This window comes from Entelurus aequoreus, linkage group LG27 (genome assembly GCF_033978785.1).
Source record: "Entelurus aequoreus isolate RoL-2023_Sb linkage group LG27, RoL_Eaeq_v1.1, whole genome shotgun sequence".
Taxonomy (NCBI): domain Eukaryota; kingdom Metazoa; phylum Chordata; class Actinopteri; order Syngnathiformes; family Syngnathidae; genus Entelurus; species Entelurus aequoreus.
Genome location: NC_084757.1, coordinates 31,317,970 through 31,338,730, shown reverse-complemented (window position 1 = coordinate 31,338,730; position 20,761 = coordinate 31,317,970). Strand labels below are relative to the sequence as shown.

Below are 20,761 nucleotides of genomic sequence, written 5' to 3'. Positions count from 1 at the left end.
TTTCCACACTTCTATTAGCCCCGGGTCATCTTATATGTAATAGAAATGTGTAGGGGGGGTGTGGTCATTAAATATGTGTTATGATATATGTTCTTCACAGAAAATGAGCCAAAGTCAGTGAGTCTCTAAAACAGGCCTGGGCAATTATTTTGACTCAGGGGCCAAATTTAGAGAAAAAAAATGCGTCTGGGGGCCGGTATATCTATTTTTAGGAAAACTAATACAAAACCTCACACTAAAGTCTGATTGAATGCTAAAAATGTTATGACAGAGCGCCTTAAAAACGGAATGGAATTTTTTTTTTTTTCTATGAACGATAAAACCCTGAATATTGAGAACATATGAACGTCACAACCCCTCTCAATCGACATATTTTACTATCAAGCCAAATGCAACAAACACAGTGAAATATGAACGTGAAGGGTAAAAAAAACAAAAAAACATCTACAATCTGATATATGTGATATATCACTAAGCTTTAGAACTTTCTTGTAAAAAAAATCTCCTTCCGCGTCTGTCCCTGACACCCACATTTCAGGCTGGCCGCTCTGGAAACACTCTGTGGAAATGCTCCCCACCCACACCCTAAGATTTTTTGTTAAAATAAAGCCAATAATGCAATTTTTTTCTGGTCCCCTTTTATTTAGAAAAGTACCGAAAAGTATCAAAATAATATTGGTATCACACTAGTCACTAAAATACAGTGTTGGGTTAGTTACTGAAAACCAGTAACTAGTTACAATTACTAGTTACTTTATTTCAAAAGTAACTCAGTTACTAACTCAGTTACTTACACCAAAAAGTAATGCGTTACTGTGAAAAGTAACTATTTAGTTACTTCTTCCCCCCCTCCCCCCTTTTTTTAAGGCTCCCATTAATGCCCTTTTAGCCTTCATTTCAGTTCTGTTATTGCACTGGAGAATAATACAATGTGTTGATCAACTTGACATGCATTTGCATCACTGAACTCAGAAAGCAATGTGGTCTACATACAACACACAAACAATGTGGTCTACATACAACACACAAACAATGTGCTCTACATACAACACACAAAGACAAAGATATGTTTCAAAGGGCCAATTTATTTCAGGCCAGAAAAAATTGACAAAACTATTTTAAATAGCTGCAACATAATGGCACTTTAACTTGAACTCTAAGTAGATAGGATCTTTGATCCAAGACACACCTTACATTTAACTAAAATGTTATTTTCTTTGCGCTCGACAAAAGAAAAGTATTGAGAATGTATCCATGTTAAAAAACTCGACTTCTGGCTTCGCCATGATGTCTTGTTAGTTGTTATGAGAGTAGCGTATGTGTGTGTGGCCCTTTAAGATATGACAGCATGAGAGGTGAGTGACGTCAGTGAGTGAGTGGGCGAGAGAGGTGAGGGAGCGGCGACAGTGAGTGCGTGTAGGTGCTCTAGCTTGGTGGATGGCTGCGTGCAATAAAGTCACAAAGTTGCAACAAACCGCCGGGCTCGTCATTCACCCTCAGCTGTAAAGACCCACTTCCGGGTAAAGTGAAGGTTGTTAGACCCGAAGTACGGCTCTGGAGGAACGTCTCCCCTGCGGGGAGGTGTGCTTTCTGTGGGTGGGGGAAAGCACGCCTCTTCTTTTCCACCGGAGCGCTCCAATAAAACACACTCAGATCTTCAGTTTCTAGCCGATACTACATACAAATAACGTAAAATAACGCAGTAACGCATCATGCAGTAACGGTAACTGAGTTACTGTATATAAAAAAATAACGCGTTAGATTACTAGTTACCGCCGAAACTAACGGCGTTACAGTAACGCGTTACTTAGTACTTGTAAATAATGTAAATAATTCAATGTATATACCCTGATGATTAACTTGTGTGATGACTGTATTATGATGATAGTATATATCTGTACCATGAATTGATTACGTGGACCCCGGCTTAAACAAGTTGAAAAACTTGTTTAACTTATAATCAAATGACAGCAGTCATTTCCATGATATTATTTTGTAATATAAGTGTTTTGGCCCACTTACAATGACTATAACATATTGTTTTTCATGAGCTGTGTACTAGCATTATATGTCTGGGTGGGGGGGTCCTGCTTTGGAAATAATGTGTACCCCTTTCAGATATCGCATTTAGTTCCCACTAAACCAGGGGTGTCCAAACTTTTTCCACTGAGGGCTGCATTCTGAAAAATCAAAGCAAGCGGGGGCCATTTTGATATTTTTTATTTTAAAAACCAATACAATATATGTATAAAAAATATACATTTAGGCCTCCACTCAGGCTTGATCCCGGGGACCACAAAGGGTTTTGGTCAAAAAAATATTAAAAATGTGTCATTATTCAGTATTATTATTATTATTCAAGTTTTAATTCTCTAGATCAGGAGTCACCAACGCGGTGCCCGTAAGGACCAGATGAGTAGCCCGCTGGCCTGTTCTAAAAATAGCTCAAATAGCAGCACTTACCAGTGAGCTGCCTCTATTTTTTAAATTTTATTTATTTACTAGCAAGCTGGTCTCGCTTTGCCCGACATTTTTAATTCTAAGAGAGACAAAACTCAAATAGAATTTGAAAATCCAAGAAAATATTTTAAAGACTTGGTCTTCACTTGTTTAAATAAATTCATTTATTTTTTTTATTTTGCTTCTTATAACTTTCAGAAAGTCAATTTTAGAGAAAAAATATACAACCTTAAAAATGATTTTAGGATTTTTAAACACATATACCTTTTTACCTTTTAAATTCCTTCCTCTTCTTTCCTGACAATTTAAATCAATGTTCAAGTAAATTTATTTTTTTTTATTGTAAAGAATAATAAACACATTTTAATTTAATTCTTCATTTTAGCTTCTGTTTTTTCGACGAAGAATATTTGTGAAATATTTCTTCAAACTTATTATGATTAAAATTCAAAACAAATATTCTGGTAAATCTAGAAAATCTGTACAATCAAATTTAAATCTTATTTCAAAGTCTTTTGAATTTCTTTTAAAGTTTTTGTTCTGGAAAATCTAGAAGAAATAATGATTTGTCTTTGTTAGAAATATAGCTTGGTCCAATTTGTTATATATTCTAACAAAGTGTAGATTGGATTTTAACCTATTTAAAACATGTCATCAAAATTCTAAAATTAATCTTAATCAGGAAAAATTACTAATGATGTTCCATAAATTCTTTTTTTTTATTTTTTCAAAAAGATTCGAATTAGCTAGTTTTTCTCTTCTTTTTTTCGGTTGAATTTTGAATTTTAAAGAGTCGAAATTGAAGATAAACTATGTTTCAAAATTTAATTGTCATTTTGTTCGTGTTTTCTCCTCTTTTAAACCATTCAATTAAGTGTAAATATCATTAATTATTTATAATAACATAGAGTTAAAGGTAAATTGAGCAAATTGGCTATTTCTGGCAATTTATTTAAGTGTGTATCAAACTGGTAGCCCTTCGCATTAATCAGTACCCAAGAAGTAGCTCTTGGTTTCAAAAAGGTTGGTGACCCCTGCTCTAGATCAACATTAGGTCTATCTGTCAATATAACATTTTTAAAGATTTAAGTTGTATGCTCTTGTTGTCAAAGAAAACCCTGTTTTTTTATGGAAAAAATACAAAATATGCAATATTTTCACACAATAAAATTTTTAAGTGGAATATTTGAGATTATATAATAGTTGGAGCCTTAAAAAGGTCAATAACTCATAACAACATTGATTTTAATTCATTATTATTTTTTGAGCAATGACACTTAAAAACAAATCACACTAAAATTATTGGGGATCCAAATAATTAAAGTGTTAAAAAATAAATTATATATTTTTTTACTGTTTACTTTTAACATAATAATCTCGAGATCAACTTCAGATCTAACCGTCAATTATACGTTTTATTGTTGTTTATGTTTTTCGTTTGTTCGTTTTAGGCCCTTCTTTATAAAAAAAACTGTTCAGTTTTTTATATGGCAAACACAAAATATGCAACATTTTCTCCCAAAATATCTCAGATGTGACGTAGTTGGAGCCTTGAATAGGTCAATAATTCATAATGACATTGAAACAGCCTGCATGGCAGCTTTGTGTTATTAGAGTATACATTGCGACATTTTCTTGTTACATTTTACCTGTTTGCTATTTTATACCACTTATCATGTTTTTACTTGTTTTCAATCGCATTTTTAAAATGTGCCGTGGGGCCGTTAAAAAATGACCTGCGGGCCACAAATGGCCCCCGGGCCGCACTTTGGACACCCCTGCACTAAAACATTCACATGTTGCACAATGAGATGTAAACATGGGATCATGTGTACATTCCTGTAACTTTTTGTTTGTAAAAAATACCTTTATTAGTATTTCTTTAATATAATAACTAGGGATGTCCGATAATGGCTTTTTGCCGATATCCAATATTCCGATATTGTCCAACTCTTTAATTACCGATACCGATATCAACCGATACTGATATATACAGTCGTGGAATTAACACATTATTATGCCTAATTTGGACAACCAGGTATGGTGAAGATAAGGTCCTTTTTTAAAAATTAATAAAATAAAATAAGTTAAATAAATTAACATTTTCTTGAATAAAAAAGAAAGTAAAACAATATAAAAACAGTTACATAGAAACTAGTAATTCATAAAAATGAGTAAAATTAACTGTTAAATGTTAGTACTATTAGTGGACCGGCAGCACGCACAATCATGTGTGCTTACGGACTGTATCCCTTGCAGACTGTATTGATATATATTGATATATAATGTAGGAACCAGAATATTAATAACAGAAAGAAACAACCCTTTTGTGTGAATGAGTGTGAATGAGGGGAGGGAGTTTTTTTTGGGTTGGTGCACTAATTGTAAGTGTATCTTTTGTTTTTTATGTTGATTTAATAAAAAAAAAACCCCCAAAAAACGATACTTATAATAAAAAAACGATACCGATAATTTCCGATATTACATTTTAAAGCATTTACATCTCTAATAATAACATAATTTTATGGTTACGGTTCGGGTTCGGTGAATGCGCATATAAAACTGGTGGGGTTCGGTACCTCCAACAAGGTTAAGAACCACTGCCATATACCTTGTATGGTGTTCGGGTCTGTGTTACCCGTTTTCATTTTTTATGAAAAGAAAAATGATACAATTAATAATTTTGTCTTAAAATATTTTTTTTGAAAAAGAAGGGTTGTCCTACATGTTGGTCAATACTGTGTATGTTTGTATGTGCATTAAAAAATAAATATATCCGCGCTGTCAATTTTCGGAATGTCGCTTCACAGCCATGCATTTGGGAAATCCAACATTTCCTGTATGTGCGTGAACGCGGCATGACGTCGCCAGTGTGGTGGCACATAGCAGCGAGCGGAGTGGCAGTGGCGGACACAAGAGAAGGGCTTCCCCTGGATTTTTCTTTTTTTTTTTTTTCTTCCTCCCTCCACTTTAACGGCGAAAACACCGACATAAAACCCCGGCGGCGTCGCAGGGGAACTCGACCGAGCAACCCGCTAGTCTCCGTAAGTCCACTCATTCACAACTTATATACCACGTTTTGTATTGACAATTTCCACCGCGGCGACACGGGCAACTTTCTCCGCCGATGCTAAGCTGGCTAGCCTAGCTCCATCGTGCAAGGTAACAGTGTGCGTGCGCACACACACACACACACAATTACACACACACTTAAAAATATTAACCCCCAACTTCTTTTAGGATGCTCCGTTTGTAACTTGTCATGAACATTTAAACCTGGCGTCAACCGCGATGCCATAAAAGTAGATATATGGTACTATTTAGAGTGAGTTATTGACGCCAGACTGCGTGGTTAAAGAGAGTGTCTGGCAGGCAAGTGTCCGGAGAGTTAGCATGAGATCATTAGCACGCTAACTTAGCTCGTTAGCTAGCCCCCCCCTTTTTTTATTTATTTTTATTTAGGTGAGGTCATTGTCTTGTCCTGTATCGCTATTTGGGCCTTTTATTGATTTGTTTTCAGCCCGAACTAATGTGTTTGTTTAAAAAATAATTAATAAAAAAAAAAAAAAAGAACGCTTGTTGTTAATGACCACCGTGGCCTTAGTTAGCCGCCGCCGAGCGGACAGACAGGGCAGGTTGTTGTTAGTCGAGCCTTCAAGTCAACGTTATTGTTGTTGACGTCAAGTAAAGTTGACACCGTCAAAAGTTGATTTGAAACGTGACTACTTTTTTTTTTTACCCCCCACAACATCACCGCCTGGTAGATCAATATAAACCAGTGGTTCTTAACCTTGTTGGAGGTACCGAACCCCATTAGTTTCATATGCACATTCACCGAACCCTTCTTTAGTGAAAAATAAAATGTTTTTTTTCCCCCAAATTCAAGACAAAGTTCAGTGTTTCCCACACATTCATATATTTGTGGCGGCCCGCCACGAAAGAATTACGTCCACCACAAATAGATTTTTTTTAATTTTAATTATTTTATTTTATTTTATTTTTTTGTCCTGTCCAGCTTCTCAGGCAAATCATATAGTTGATGTAGATGCCCATATAGGCTGTTCAGATTTACTTTACAAAAGAGAATTGTAGAATACTTCTCTTGTTGCCTTATTTGTATTTGACCACTACTGTTTTCTGTTTATTTGTTACTGACTGTGGCAGGACACCTCTGCCTCTGTTTCACTTTATGTTGCTGGTAAATAATATGGTTGTAGTAGTAGGCTACATTTAAATTATTTAGTATGTACTAATTAAAGGGGCAGAGCTTTAAGAGACATTTTAGCTTTTATATTTTATAAGATATATTTTTTGTAAGAACCACAATTAATAAATATATTCCAGTGAATAACTTATTGTTCAAATCTGTGTATAAATATGTACATCGAGTGTTGTAATTATATTGTAAAATGGATGGATGGACGTTTAAAATAAAATTGTTATTATTAATTAGTAAGTATACATTTTTTGAGCCTTTTTAGAGAAAATCATATCATTGTAGTAAATTATGCAAATTACTCGATGAAGTCATGGTGACCACGCCCATAACCACGCCCCCACCGCCACAGGTATCTTGGCAGTTTATGGGAAACACTGAAGTTATATGTTTTTGGTAACACTTTAGTATGGGGAACATATTCTAAGTAACAAAGACTTAATTTAGAGTTATTTGGTTAGGGTTAGAGCAGGGGTCTCAAACACGCGGCCTGCAAGACGTTATTTTGCGGCCCGCACCTTAATATGAAAATTTAATGTTAGTGCGGCCCGCAAGTTTTATATGAATGGCGCTTGACAGCGTCATACTTGCCAAACCTCCAGATTTTTCCGGGAGACTCCCGAATTTCAGGGCAACCATTCTCTCGAATGTCTGCTGATTTTCACCCAAACAACAATATTAAGGGCGTGCCGTGATTGCACTGCCTTTAGCGCCCTCTACAACCTGTACAAACAGCGTGCCAGCACAGTCACATGTTGTATTTGGCTTCTGTACACAGACAGAAGTGAATGCAAGACATACTTGATCAACAGCCACACAGGTCACACTGAGGGTGGACGTATAAACAAGTTTAACACTGTTACAAATATGCGCCACACCAAACAAGAAGGACAAACACATTTCGGGAGAACATCCGCACCGTAACACAACATAAACACAACAGAACAAAAACCCAGAATCCCATGCAGCCCTAACTCTTCCGGGCTGCAATATACACCCCCAAACCCCGCCCTCCCAACCCTGCCCCCTCCTCCGTGCGTCGGTTGAGGTGGGCGGTGTTGGGGGGGGGGGGGGGGGGGTTATATTGTAGCCCGTAAGAGTTAGTGCTGCAAGGTGTTCTGGGTATTTGTTCTGTTGTGTTTGTTGTCTTACGGTGCAGATGTTCTCCCGAAATGTGTTTGTCATTCTTGTTTGGTGTGGGTTCACAGTGTGGCGCATATTTGTAACAGTGATAAAGTTGTTTATACGACCACCCTCAGTATGACCTGTATGGCTGTTGATCAAGTATGTCTTGCAGTCACTTACGTGTGTCTGCAGGAGCCGCATACAACATGTGACTGGGTCGGCACGCTGTTTGTATGGTGAAAAAGCGGATGCGACGACAGGTTGTAGAGGATGTTAAAGGCAGTGCCCTTAATATTGTTGATGCTGTTTTTGATTGATTGATTGAAACTTTTATTAGTAGATTGCACAGTACAGTACATATTCCGTACAATTGACCACTAAATGGTAACACCCGAATACGTTTTTCAACTTGTTTAAGTCGGGGTCCACTTAAATTGATTCATGATACAGATATATACTATTTTCATAGTACAGTCATCACACAAGATAATCATCAGAGTATATACAATTAATTATTTACAATCCGGGGTGTGGGATATGGAGGGGGGAGGGGGGTTTAAGATTGGTTGGTATCAACACTTCAGTCATCAACAATTGCATCATCAGAGAAATGGACATTGGAACAGTGTAGGACTGACTTGGTAGGATATGTACAGCAGGTAGTGGACACAGAGAGAGAGATCAGAAAGTATAAGAAAAAGTGTCTACATTTGATTATTTACATTTGATTATTTACAATCCGGGGAGGGTGTTAGTTTAGGGTTGAAGTTGCCTGGAGGTGTACTTTTATTGCGGTTTTGAAGGAGGATAGAGATGCCCTTTCTTTTACACCTGTTGGGAGTGCATTCCACATTGATGTGGCATAGAAAGAGAATGAGTTCAGACCTTTTGTTAGATCGGAATCTGGGTTTAATGTGGTTAGTGGAGCTCCCCCTGGTGTTATGGTTATGGCGTTCATTTACGTTAAAGGCCTACTAAAATGATTTTTTAAAATTTAAACGGGGATAGCAGATCCAGTCCATGTGTCATACTTGATCATTTCGCGATATTGCCATATTTTTGCTGAAAGGTTTTAGTAGAGAACATCGACGATAAAGTTCGCAACTTTTGGTCGCTGATAAAAAAAGCCTTGCCTGTACCGGAAGTAGCGTGACGTCACAGGTTGAAAGGCTCCTCACATTTCCCCATTGTTTACACCAGCAGCGAGAGCGATTCGGACCGAGAAAGCGACGATTACCCCATTAATTTGAGCCAGGATGAAAGATTCGTGGATGAGGAACATGAGAGTGATGGACTAGAGTGCAGTGCAGGACGCATCTTTTTTCACTCTGACCGTAACTTAGGTACAAGCTGGCTCATTGGATTCCACACTCTCTCCTTTTTCTATTGTGGATCACAGATTTGTATTTTAAACCACCTCGGATACTATATCCTCTTGAAAATGAGAGTCGAGAACGCGAAATGGACATTCACAGTGACTTTTATCTCCACGACAATACATCGGTGAAGCACTTTAGCTATGGAGCTAACGTGATAGCATCGGGCTTAACTGCAGGTAGAAACAAAATAAATAAACCCCTGACTGCAAGGATAGACAGAAAATCAACAATACTATTAAACCATGGACTTGTAACTACACGGTTACTGCTTTCCAGCCTGGCGAAGCTTAACATTGCTGTTGCTAACGACGCCATTGAAGCTAACTTAGCAACGGGACCTCACAGAGCTATGCTAAAAACATTAGCTATCCACCTATGCCAGCCAGCCCTCATCTGCTCATCAACACCCGTGCTCACCTGCGTTCCAGCGATCGACGGAGCGACGAAGGACTTCACCCGATCATTAATGCGGTCGGCGGCTAGCGTCGGATAGCGCGTCTGCTATCCAAGTCAAAGTCCTCCTGCTTGTGTTGCTGCAGCCAGCCGCTAATACACCGATCCCACCTACAACTTTCTTCTTTGCAGTCTTCATTGTTCATTAAACAAATGGCAAAAGATTCACCAACACAGATGTCCAGAATACTGTGGAATTTTGCGATGAAAACCAAGCTTTTTGTATTGGATACAATGGTGTCCGAATACTTCCGTTTCAACGATTGACGTCACGCGCATACGTCATCATACATAGACGTTTGCAACCGGAAGTTTAGCGGGAAATTTAAAATTGCACTTTATAAGTTAACCCGGCCGTATTGGCATGTGTTGCAATGTTAAGATTTCATCATTGATATATAAACTATCAGACTGCGTGGTCTGTAGTAGTGGGTTTCAGTAGGCCTTTAAGGAAGTAGTTTGACATGTACTTCGGTATCAGGGAGGTGTAGCGGATTTTATAGACTAAGCTCAGTGCAAGTTGTTTTACTCTGTCCTCCACCCTGAGCCAGCCCGTTAAGCCACTGATCCTCAAACTTTGTCAGATTAGCTCAACCGTGAAAAAGCCTTTTATGGAGGCGTAATGGTGGACGCTGTTTGTGCCTCCTCCGCAGTGTTGGGTTAGTTACTGAAAACCAGTAACTAGTTACTTTATTTCAAAAGTAACTCAGTTACTTACACCAAAAAGTAATGGGTTACTGTGAAAAGTAACTATTTAGTTACTTCTTGTACTTTTTTTTTTTTTTTAAGGCTCCCATTAATGCCCTTTTAGCCTTCATTTCAGTACTGTTATTGCACTGGAGAATAATACAATCTGTTGATCAACTTTGCATGCATTTGCATCACTGAACTCTGTTAAGCAATGTGGTCTACATACAACACACAAAGACAAAGATATGTTTCAAAGGGCCAATTTATTTTAGGCCAGAATAAATTGACAAAACAATTTTAAATAGCTGCAACATAACATACATAAGTAACAAACAGCATAATAACAACATAGCTATAAACCTGGCTTCACCTAAGGAAGGCACACGTGACATACACGAAGCCTAACAAGGCAGATTTTAATTGTTGTTTTGGGCAGTAGACAGGATCTTTGATCCAAGACACAACTTACATTTAACTAAAATGTTCTTTTCTTTGTGCTCGACAAAAGAAAAGTGAGAATATCTCATACTTGCCAACCCTCCCGAATTTCAGTGCCTCTCCCCGGGACAACCATTCTCCCAAATTTCTCCTGATTTCCAGCCAGACTTAAGGCACGCCACCTCCAGGTCCGTGCGGACCTGAGTGAGGAAAGTTCTCTTGTCGTCTGAGAAGAGTTGTATCCCAAATAGCTGCAATCGCCCGTTGCCTTCTCTTAAGGTATTGAATTGTGATTTCCAAAAGCGCCTGTACATGTAGAAGAAGGAGAAACACTGGAACGTCTGGATGATCCGCCTCCATCTTTGTTATGAAGCTGACTATGGCGCGTTCTGTCTGATGTCTCTTCCTGTGTGGAGCGCGGTCTTTCTGGCGTCACTTCCTGTGTGGGCGGAGGTCATTCTGGCGTCACTTCCTCTCCGAACTCACTTTGTAAACGATCAATGAGTCCATACAAAGCTAGGTGCCGGAGATTCAAGAAATACACGGCTGCCTTCCCCTTGTAAAAATTTGTTTGAGGAGGGGAACCTTAAACGCTGGTTTAGTGTGGCTGAAACGGGACTTAGGCTAAATAATTATTCGTTTAAGGGGTTAAACGCCTTAGTGTAGACATGGCCTAGGTGTGGTGAAATTTGTCCTCTGCATTTGACCCATCACCCTTGTTCACCCCCTGGGAGGTGAGGGGTGCAGTGAGCAGCAGCAGCGGTGGCCGGGCCCGGGAATCATTTTTGGTGATTTAACCCCCAATTCTAACCCCTGATGCTGAGTGCCAAGCAGGGAGGTAATGGGTCCCATTTTTATAGTCTTTGGTAGGACTCGGCAGGGGTTTGAACTCACAACCTACCGATCTCAGGGCGGACACTCTAACCACTAGGCCAGTGTTTTTCAACCTTTTCTAAGCCAAGGCACATTTTCTTCATTGAAAAAATCCAGAGGCACACAACCAGCAGAAATCATTGAAAAATGAAACTCAGCAGCCGATATTGACTTTAATAAGTTGTTTTCGCAATTGTTGGATATGAATTCAAACCATAACCAACCAAGCTTCACTATAACTCTTGTCTCAAAGTAGGTGTACTGTCACGACTTGTCACTTCACGCCGTGACTTATTTTGAGGGTTTTGACGTTTTCCTGTGTCATGTTTTAGTTCTTGTCTTGCGCTCCTATTTCGGTGGCTTTTCTTGTTTTGTTGGTATTTTCCTGTAGCAGTTTCATGTCTTCCTTGAATGCTATTCCCCGCACCTGCTTTGTTTTGCCAATCAAGAATATTTAAGTTGTGCGGACGCTATCCTTCTTCGTGGGGACATTGTTGATTGTCGTCTGCTCCACACACTGTAAGTCTTTGCTGTCGTCCAGCATTCTGTTTTGGTTTACTTTGCAGCAAGTTCAGTTTTAGTTTCGTTTTGCATAGCCATCCCTTGCTTCAATGCCTTTTCTTAGCGGCACTCACGTTTTTTTTATTTTTTATTTAAGTGTTAGATACCTTTTTACCTGCACTATGCCTTCCGCTGTCGCCTGCATATTGTGATCACGACAAACCATGTTCCCGACATCTACAAAGCAATTAGCTACCTGCTGCCACCTACTGATATGGAAGAGTATTACACAGTTACTCTGCCGATCTCTAGACAACACAGACAGTCAACAACAGCACATTTGCGGATTATAATTACTGGTTTGCAAAAAACCCAATTAGGTGAAATTACATAATCTCCCACGGCACACCAGACTGTATCTCATGGCACACTAGTGTGCTGCGGCACAGTGGTTGAAAAACACTGCACTAGGCCACTGAGTAGGTGACGAGTGTTGCACAACACTCGTCACTGAAGTCACAATTACCTTTTATTTTTATTTATTCTCAAATATATTTGATTGAATTTTACAGTCAAAATCACATTTGACAATCATACTTTGCTCTAGGGCTGGGCGATATGGCCTTTTATTAATATCTCGATATTTTAGGCCATGTCACGATACACGATATATATCTCTATATTTTGACACTTGATGCATATAATCACAGCAGTGTGATGATTCTATGTGTCTCCATTAAAACATTCTTGTTCATACTGCATTAATATATGCTCATTTTAAACTTTCATGCAGAGAGGGAAACCACAACTAAGTCAATCTACCAACACTGTATTTATTAAACGGTTGCACAAACATTCATGTAATTTCAAAACAAACTGCAAGATTGTCAGAGACATTTTAAAACAAGCTATGAGTGCACTTTTGTGCATGATGTCACTAAGATGTCATATCAAAACAACACTAAATTAAAGTGCACTTTTTGTACAGAACGCCACTACAATAGTTTAAAACAAATAAAGTGCACTTTTGTGCATGATGTCACTCAAGATATTTCAATAACTGTCAAATAAAAATTAGCTGCATAATAGGAAATCAAATAGTGTATGTCCTTCGCTATGTGGTAGGTTCCTGTGGACGCTGTTTTTGACTATTTTCTTCATACAGTGTTGATGTGGAAATGGTGTTGATGTGCAGGTTGCTTCGGCATTTTGTTGGGTGTGGCAACGGCCGAGATGTTGACATGCGGAGTTTCAAGCACTCTTCACTCTATAGCGGGTGGCTTTTCAAATGATGTTACAAATTAGCAGTGCTGCTACTTTTTGTAGCAACGCTTTTGCCGCATACTTGACATATTACGGTTGTCTGTTCAACATCTTTCCGCTTGAAGCCAAACCACCGCCAGACGATGGACCCCCTGCTGTTTTTCTTGGGAATTAATTTTTCTTCCTCCATTTGTTACCTGATTCGCACCTTCTCTCTCTTGTATTACCACTCGCACCACCTGCCACAGAAGTTAGCTGCCACAGCTAACTTTACCTAGCGTACATTCCTCTCTGCTACCTCTCTGCTCCGCGAGGACGTTGCACGCGCGACAGTATGTGACGTATGTAAGAAGGTGCGCTTGTTTTACGTCTCTGTGAGGAGAGACAAGAAAGGGTGAGAAACGGCTGTAGTGTAATGCCCGCAGCTAAAAACAACTGCGTGAGAACGTATACTCGAATGCTCACGATATAGTAATTTTCCATATCGCACAGAGACAATCCATGACATATCGAGTATATTCGATATATCGCCCAGCCCTACTTTGCTCACTCATACATGCACACATCCACGCATACACACTCACATGCACTCTTGAGGATAGAGTTGCACTTGGGCTTTAACAACTCAAGGTTTACAGTATAGACATTATTACCTAGTACCCAGATATTGTATATATCCATCCATCCTGCACTGGCTCAGGATCAGCAGACAATCCAGACCATAGCAAGATGGATGAATATTCCTTGGCATCAAGGATCCTCAGGCCCCGTTTACACTAAGCAGGATAAGGTTATCCAGGGTAAATCACACCTAACCTTATCCGTGTCCACACACAACAATGCCACCGTTTAAGACCCCCGCCTCCCTCCGTCCGCCGACGCAACGCGACCTAGTACGCATGCACGAACCCCCGACCTAGTACGCATGCACGAACCCCCCCCACCCTAAAAAACAAAAAACACCTGAGCGTCCATCTGCTCCAATCCCCCCAGTAGATGACTTAACTTCACTGTGAAGTTATCTAAAATAACTATATTGTAAATCGTTTGCTGTGCATTTTAGATTTTTTTTGCTGTGTTTTGTGTGCAAGTTTTTAAATTAAAATGTATCTCCTTTGAACAATATCCAGTGTTGTGGTATTTCAACAAACTAGAATTCAGTGTGCTGTGGGGCCCTATTGTAGTGAATCACACCTGAGCCATCATAAATTAATCAAATCTTTATTAGACATGAGAAAGTTGACAATGCGATAAAGAACATTTTACAACAATTACAACAATTAATCTAGGCAGAGAATACCCAAAGTATTGTTGTTGTGGGTTGACTCCTCCATTGGGGTATTCTTTCGTGAGATAGGGCTTCAGGGGATAAGCTGGGTCACCCAAAAATAAAAACAGGGACCGGATCTTCATCTTCCAGCAGTTGTTTGGGACACGAGGGGGTGGTTCTATCTTTCAGCTGCGCGCTAATGGCGGAGTTAGCGAAGATGCGGGCATCATGCATGCTTCCTGGCCATTTCACAGTCACACCCATGAAGCAATATTTATAGTCACACTGGCTGTATCACATCCACGGGAGGAAGGGACCAAGTTTTTCGGTAAATAGACTCACAGCTGACCCGGACATTTGAAAGTTCTCTTGCCGTCTGAGAAGTGTTGTATCCCAAATAGCTGCAATTGCCCGTTGCCTTCTCTTAAGGTATTGATTTGTGATTTCCAAAAGTGCCTGTACATGTACAAGAAGGAGAAACATGGGAATGTCTGGATGATGCGCCTCCATCTTTGTTATGAAGCTGACTATGGCGCGTTCAGTCTGATGTCTCTTCCTGTGTGGAGCGCGGTCTTTCTGGCGTCACTTCCTGTGTGGGCGGGGGTCTTTCTGGCATCACTTCCTCTCCAAACTCACTTTGTAAACGATCAAAGAGTCCATACAAAGCGAAGTGCTTTGAAATACACGGCTGCCTTCCCCTTGTAAAAATTTGTCTGAGGAGGGAAACCTTAAACGCTGGTTTAGTGTGGCTGAAACGGGGCTTAGGCTAAATAATTATTAATTTAAGGGGTTGAATGACTTAGTGTAGACATGGCCTCAGGAAGTGATCACTAGATCACCTCCCCGGGACCTCTCCACCGTTCACACTTAAAAAAGAAGAAGAAAGTCACATTTTCGTGGCTTGATCAGATGCGAAAAACAAACAAAAAACAAGTAAACTCTGACAAAATCATATCAAACGTGACACAAAAAAGCAATAGTAGTGTTTATTATCTTTTAACTTAAGAGCTGGGAACCCTACCCTCCATAGTAGGCTGGTGATGGGGCCACTTGTCGCTTTGCATTTTATGTTGGCCTATGGATCTGCTCAAGGAAGGGAGTGGGGTCCTGTGTGAAAAGCCTCACTGAGAAAGATTGGAGCAGACATGCATGACTCAAGATTTGTTTTACGCAGCATCAGGCTTTAAAACGTTGGTTTTGAAGATCCAGTTGTCTATACTAAACAATTCCTGTATGAATTACGGTTAAGTCCAAGTTCAAATTGTAACTACAACTGTGTAGACTTAGACTTAGGCTATGTCTACACTAAGCCGGATAACCCCTTAAATGAATAATTATTTAGCCTAAGCTCCGTTTCAGCCACACTAAACCATCGTTTAAGGTGACCCTCCTCTGACAATTTTTCACACGGGTAAGTGTGCCGTGTATTTCTTGAATCTCCGGTTCTTAGCTTTGTATGGACTCATTGATCGTTTAAAAACTGAGTTCGGAGAGGAAGTGACGCCAGAAAGACCGTGCCCCACACAGGAAGTGACGTCAGAGAGAACGCGCCCAAGCCAGCTTCATAATATAGCGGTTTCGTAACTCGGAGCTAACCACTGGAATTATGAAGGCGAGTCATCCAGACATGCCCGTGTTTCTCCTCCCGTCTGTACAGACGCTTGTGGAAATCACACATGAAAACCTTAAGAGAAGAAATAAGCACGATTTCAGCTATTTCGGATACAACACTTCTCAGACGGCAAGAGAACTTTCGAATGTCGAGGTCAGATAAGTTAAATTTAAGAACTTGCACACTAAGCAACACTGGAGGTGACCATGACGTGCGCATTTTCCGCACATGCGTATTAGGTCGCCTTGCGCTGGCGGACAAAGGAAGGAGGGGGTCTTAAACGGTGGCATTGTTGTGTGTGGACACGGATAAGGTTAGGTGGGATTTCCCCTGGGTAACCTTATCTGGCTTAGTTTGAACGGGGCCTAAGAGCTGGGAACACTACCCTCCATAGTAGGCTAGTGATGGGGGGGGACATGTCGCTTTGTATTTTATGATGGCCTATGGATCTGCTCAAGGAAGGGAGTGGGGTCCTGTGTGAAAAGCCTCAGTGAGAAAGATTTGAGCAGACATGCATGACTCAAGATTTGTTTTACGCAGCAATAGGCTTTAAAAACTTTAATTTTTGAAGATCCAGTTGTATGTACTAAACAATTACGGTTACATCCAAGTTCAAATTGTAACTACAACTGTGTAGACTTAGACTTAGACAAACTTTATTGATCCACAAGGGAAAATGTTCCACACAGTAGCTCTAAAATATTTGAAATACCATGAAAGGTCACCTAGTATTGAAGATATAATTTTAAAAGGGGAACTGCACCTTTTTTTTGTGCCTATCATTCACAGTAGGGTTGTAACGATTCATTTGAACAACAGTTTGATTTGATATTTGTGGATGCCGATACGATTCAAAACGGCGCATCCTGAAGAGACAGTCAGAAAGCGGCTTGAAGGTGGTCTGTAAAACATAATCTATGCACATTTTTGACCAAGGAACCACCTTGGTTGAAAAAAAATCATAATTATGACTAGAGATGTCCAATAATGGCTTTTTTGCCGATATTCCGATATTGTCCAACCCTTAATTACCGATTCCGATATCAACCGATACCGATATATACAGTCGTGGAATTAACACATTATTATGCCTACCGCAATTTCCGGACTATAAGCCGCACCTGACTATAAGCCGCACCAGCTAAATTTAGGGGAACATACAGATTGCTCCATATATAAGCCGCACCCGACTATAAGCCGCAGGGTTTTGATGTGTAATTACCGTAGTATATAGGGGTTCCTGCTACCACGGAGGGGATTGTCGGGACAGAGATGACTGTTTGGGAACGCAAAGCGTCCCATTTATTAACAATAAATCTTTCAATCATTCAATCAAACTTTCACATCTTTGACATGGCGAACAGCATTCGTGCAGAGTACAAATAATACAACGGTGCAAAGTAATACAAAGTGCTCACCTGTACGTTATCAAAATAACCAGCCTACCGGTATATGAAAAGTCAGTCTTTAATCATTGTGTCATCGTCTTCCTCCTGCGTACTAAAACCACCGAAATCCTCTTCGTCGGTGTCGGAGAAGAACAGGCCGTAAATAAGCCGCACCCTTGTATAAGCCGCAGGGACCAGAACGAGGGGAAAAAGTAGCGGCTTATAGTCCGGAAATTACGGTAATTTTGTTGTGATGCCCCGCTGGATGCATTAAACAATGTAACAAGGTTTTCCAAAATAAGAGAACAACTTCAACTCATGTTATGGAAAAAAGTGCCTACATGGCACTGCCATATTTGTTATTGAAGTCACAAAGTGCATTCTTTTTTTTAACATGCCTCAAAACAGCAGCTTGGAATTTGGGACATGCTCTCCCTGAGATAATCCTGATACCCACTACAACTATGGGAAATACTATACTTTGACTTTCACAAAGTGCATTATTTTATTTATTTTTTAAACATGCTTCAAAACAACAGCTACAAAAACAACGAAGGCACACAGCTTCAGTCCAGAGTATACTAGAGTCATAAAATAAACAATAACATAGTCCTCCTTTAGTGTATTCATTGTGTATCTCCTTATGATTCTTGAAGAGGTGGGAGATCTAATTGCTCGTATTAAAGGAAGACTACCTCGCATAACCAACTTTTTGCAGTCATTGCAAATTGCCAGTTTTTTATCTGTCAGCCACACTTCAAAATAATCCCATACCATAGACATGGTGTTGTTAGTCAGTCACCGAGCTCGCTGGCTTGTTAGCCACGGCTACAGCACCGGCAACAACACACTCTTGTTGTTGTTATGCTGCGCTCGCGGCGGTTTGATGAGGTCATCAAGCGTCGCCAGTAAACCTCTCATGCTGCAGTCGTCAACTCCTGTGTTGTGTTTGGGAGAGGGGAGAGGGGAGGGGCTGCTGACTGGGATATGTACCGCTCCGTACAGCGCCGCTTTAAAAAGTCATTAATTTTACTTTTTGAAACTGATTCCGATAATTTCCGATATTTCATTTTAAAGCATTAATCGGCCGATATTATCGGACATCTCTAATTATGACCACTTTAATGTTAAGTTGTCATATGTAATATATGGTATCTATTATGTTGGACAACTTACTGTTTAAAAGTTATTCCAGGTGCAAATTAGTTTAGACCGGATAGGCTGATTGACAACACTAAATTGGCCCTAATGTGTGAATGTGACCCCGAAAGGGACAAGCGGTAGAAAACGGATGGATGGCGTGGCGAAGTTGGTAGAGTGGCCGTGCCAGCAATCGGAGGGTTGCTGGTTACTGGGGTTCAATCCCCACCTTCTACCATCCTAGTCACGTCCGTTGTGTCCTTGGGCAAGACACTTCACCCTTGCTCCTGATGGCTGCTGGTTAGCGCCTTGCATGGCAGCTCCCGCCATCAGTGTGTGAATGTGTGCGTGAATGTGGAAATACTGTCAAAGCGCTTTGAGTACCTTGAAGGTAGAAAAGCGCTATACAAGTATAACCCATTTATCATTTATTTATTTAATAATTAAAAGCCCCCCTGCTGGTTGCTGCTAGGGTGGCATAAATCGTATTAATTTGTCCGACGATAGAGCTTTTAATACTATCGTCATATGGCGATAATGCATGCTGATGGAACATTCTAGCTGCGTCTTGCAAATTTGACAGTAACAAGCGAACAACCACATCTTCAACGCATTGCAGCATCCTTGCTAGCAAGCCAGCACTGGAAGACGTGGAATAGCTAAACATGCTATACTACACACTGTAGGAAAGGGCTATTCAACAAAATTGTTCTCGGGGCTACATTTCCAGAAAGCTAAGGACTGGTGTGCCAGACTTCTCCCTTCCCTATTGGTTGATATCAGCACTTCAGTCATCAACAATTATATCATCTGAGAAATGGACTTTGAAACAGTGTAGGTCTGACTTGGTAGGGTATGTACAGCGAGCAGTGAACATAGTGAGCTCAGAACGCATTAGAACAAGTATATACATTTGATTATTTACATATGATTATTTACAATCCGGGGAGGTGGGATGTGGTAGTAGTTTTTGCTAATGTTAAGTTATTTTGCAGTATTAAATTAATTTTGCCCAATATATTGGATGTAATAAAAGGGAAACAGGAAATCATTTCGTTATTAATTGATATTGTTACTCTGCAATCCTGCATTTTTGTCTGTGATGATGTAAATGTGTGGTTTAGGGATGATGTTTGATAAGAAATTATCGAGTTCAAGCCTATTATCGAATCCTCTTATCGAACTGATTCCTTATTGATTCTCTTATCAAGTCCAGATAGGTTGTTGTATATGGAAAAAAAAACACACAATATTTGGTTTAACAAAAGCTCACTTTTATTATATAAGAAAACAATTTAATCTAATAAATAAATAAATATTGACGGTTACCCCCCTAAAAAAAAAAAAAAAAAAAAAAAAAATGACTGTTGTTACCCAAAGTATATTAAGTGGGATTTTTCAGAAAAACAAATATATACAGTAACACAAAAACAACCTGTCTCTGTGATCACTAAAGGTGTATAAAAAATACTATAGTGTTAAATAAAATCAGTCCCTTGGGCACAAAACTGAAAATAATACAGCTCTCCAAAAAGTGCACTTCTGCTGCTATTTGACATAACTGTTTGTTATGATGCTTTGACATTTTTGCACTTTATTTCTTTATTGAAAGAAAATTCTATGAAGAGAAAAGTTATTTGCAAATGTGGTTATAATGCTAAAAAATGAAAAGTTAAAGCTAAAAAAAGAAATACACTTTATTGAGTTAACTATTTCTTTATAGGGGGAAAGACGTTATGAGCTAGGGAATACAACAACTACACTACCCAGCATGCAACGGGAGTGACTAGCATGCGCGGTAGCCCCGAAAAGTGTTGTTGCATATCGTTACCCGGCAGCTAAGAATGAGGTTATGAGCACGCTGTGAAAGTAAACGTCAAGAACTCAGCCAACACGCCTCGTCTGCATTATTTATAATTAGACAGACAACACATATACAGTGTGATTTTGTTT

The 20,761-nt window shown here is 39.6% G+C and overlaps 1 protein-coding gene across 1 annotated transcript in view; it reads left to right on the top strand.

Moving 5' to 3' along the window:
• The first annotated feature begins 5,281 nt into the window (after positions 1-5,281).
• Positions 5,282-20,761, top strand: part of gatad2ab (GATA zinc finger domain containing 2Ab) — a 100,147-nt gene continuing 84,667 nt past the window's right edge. The window contains exon 1 of the mRNA XM_062038502.1: positions 5,282-5,504. The gene's annotated coding sequence lies outside the window, so the exon portion shown is untranslated. The remainder of the gene's footprint in view (positions 5,505-20,761) is intronic.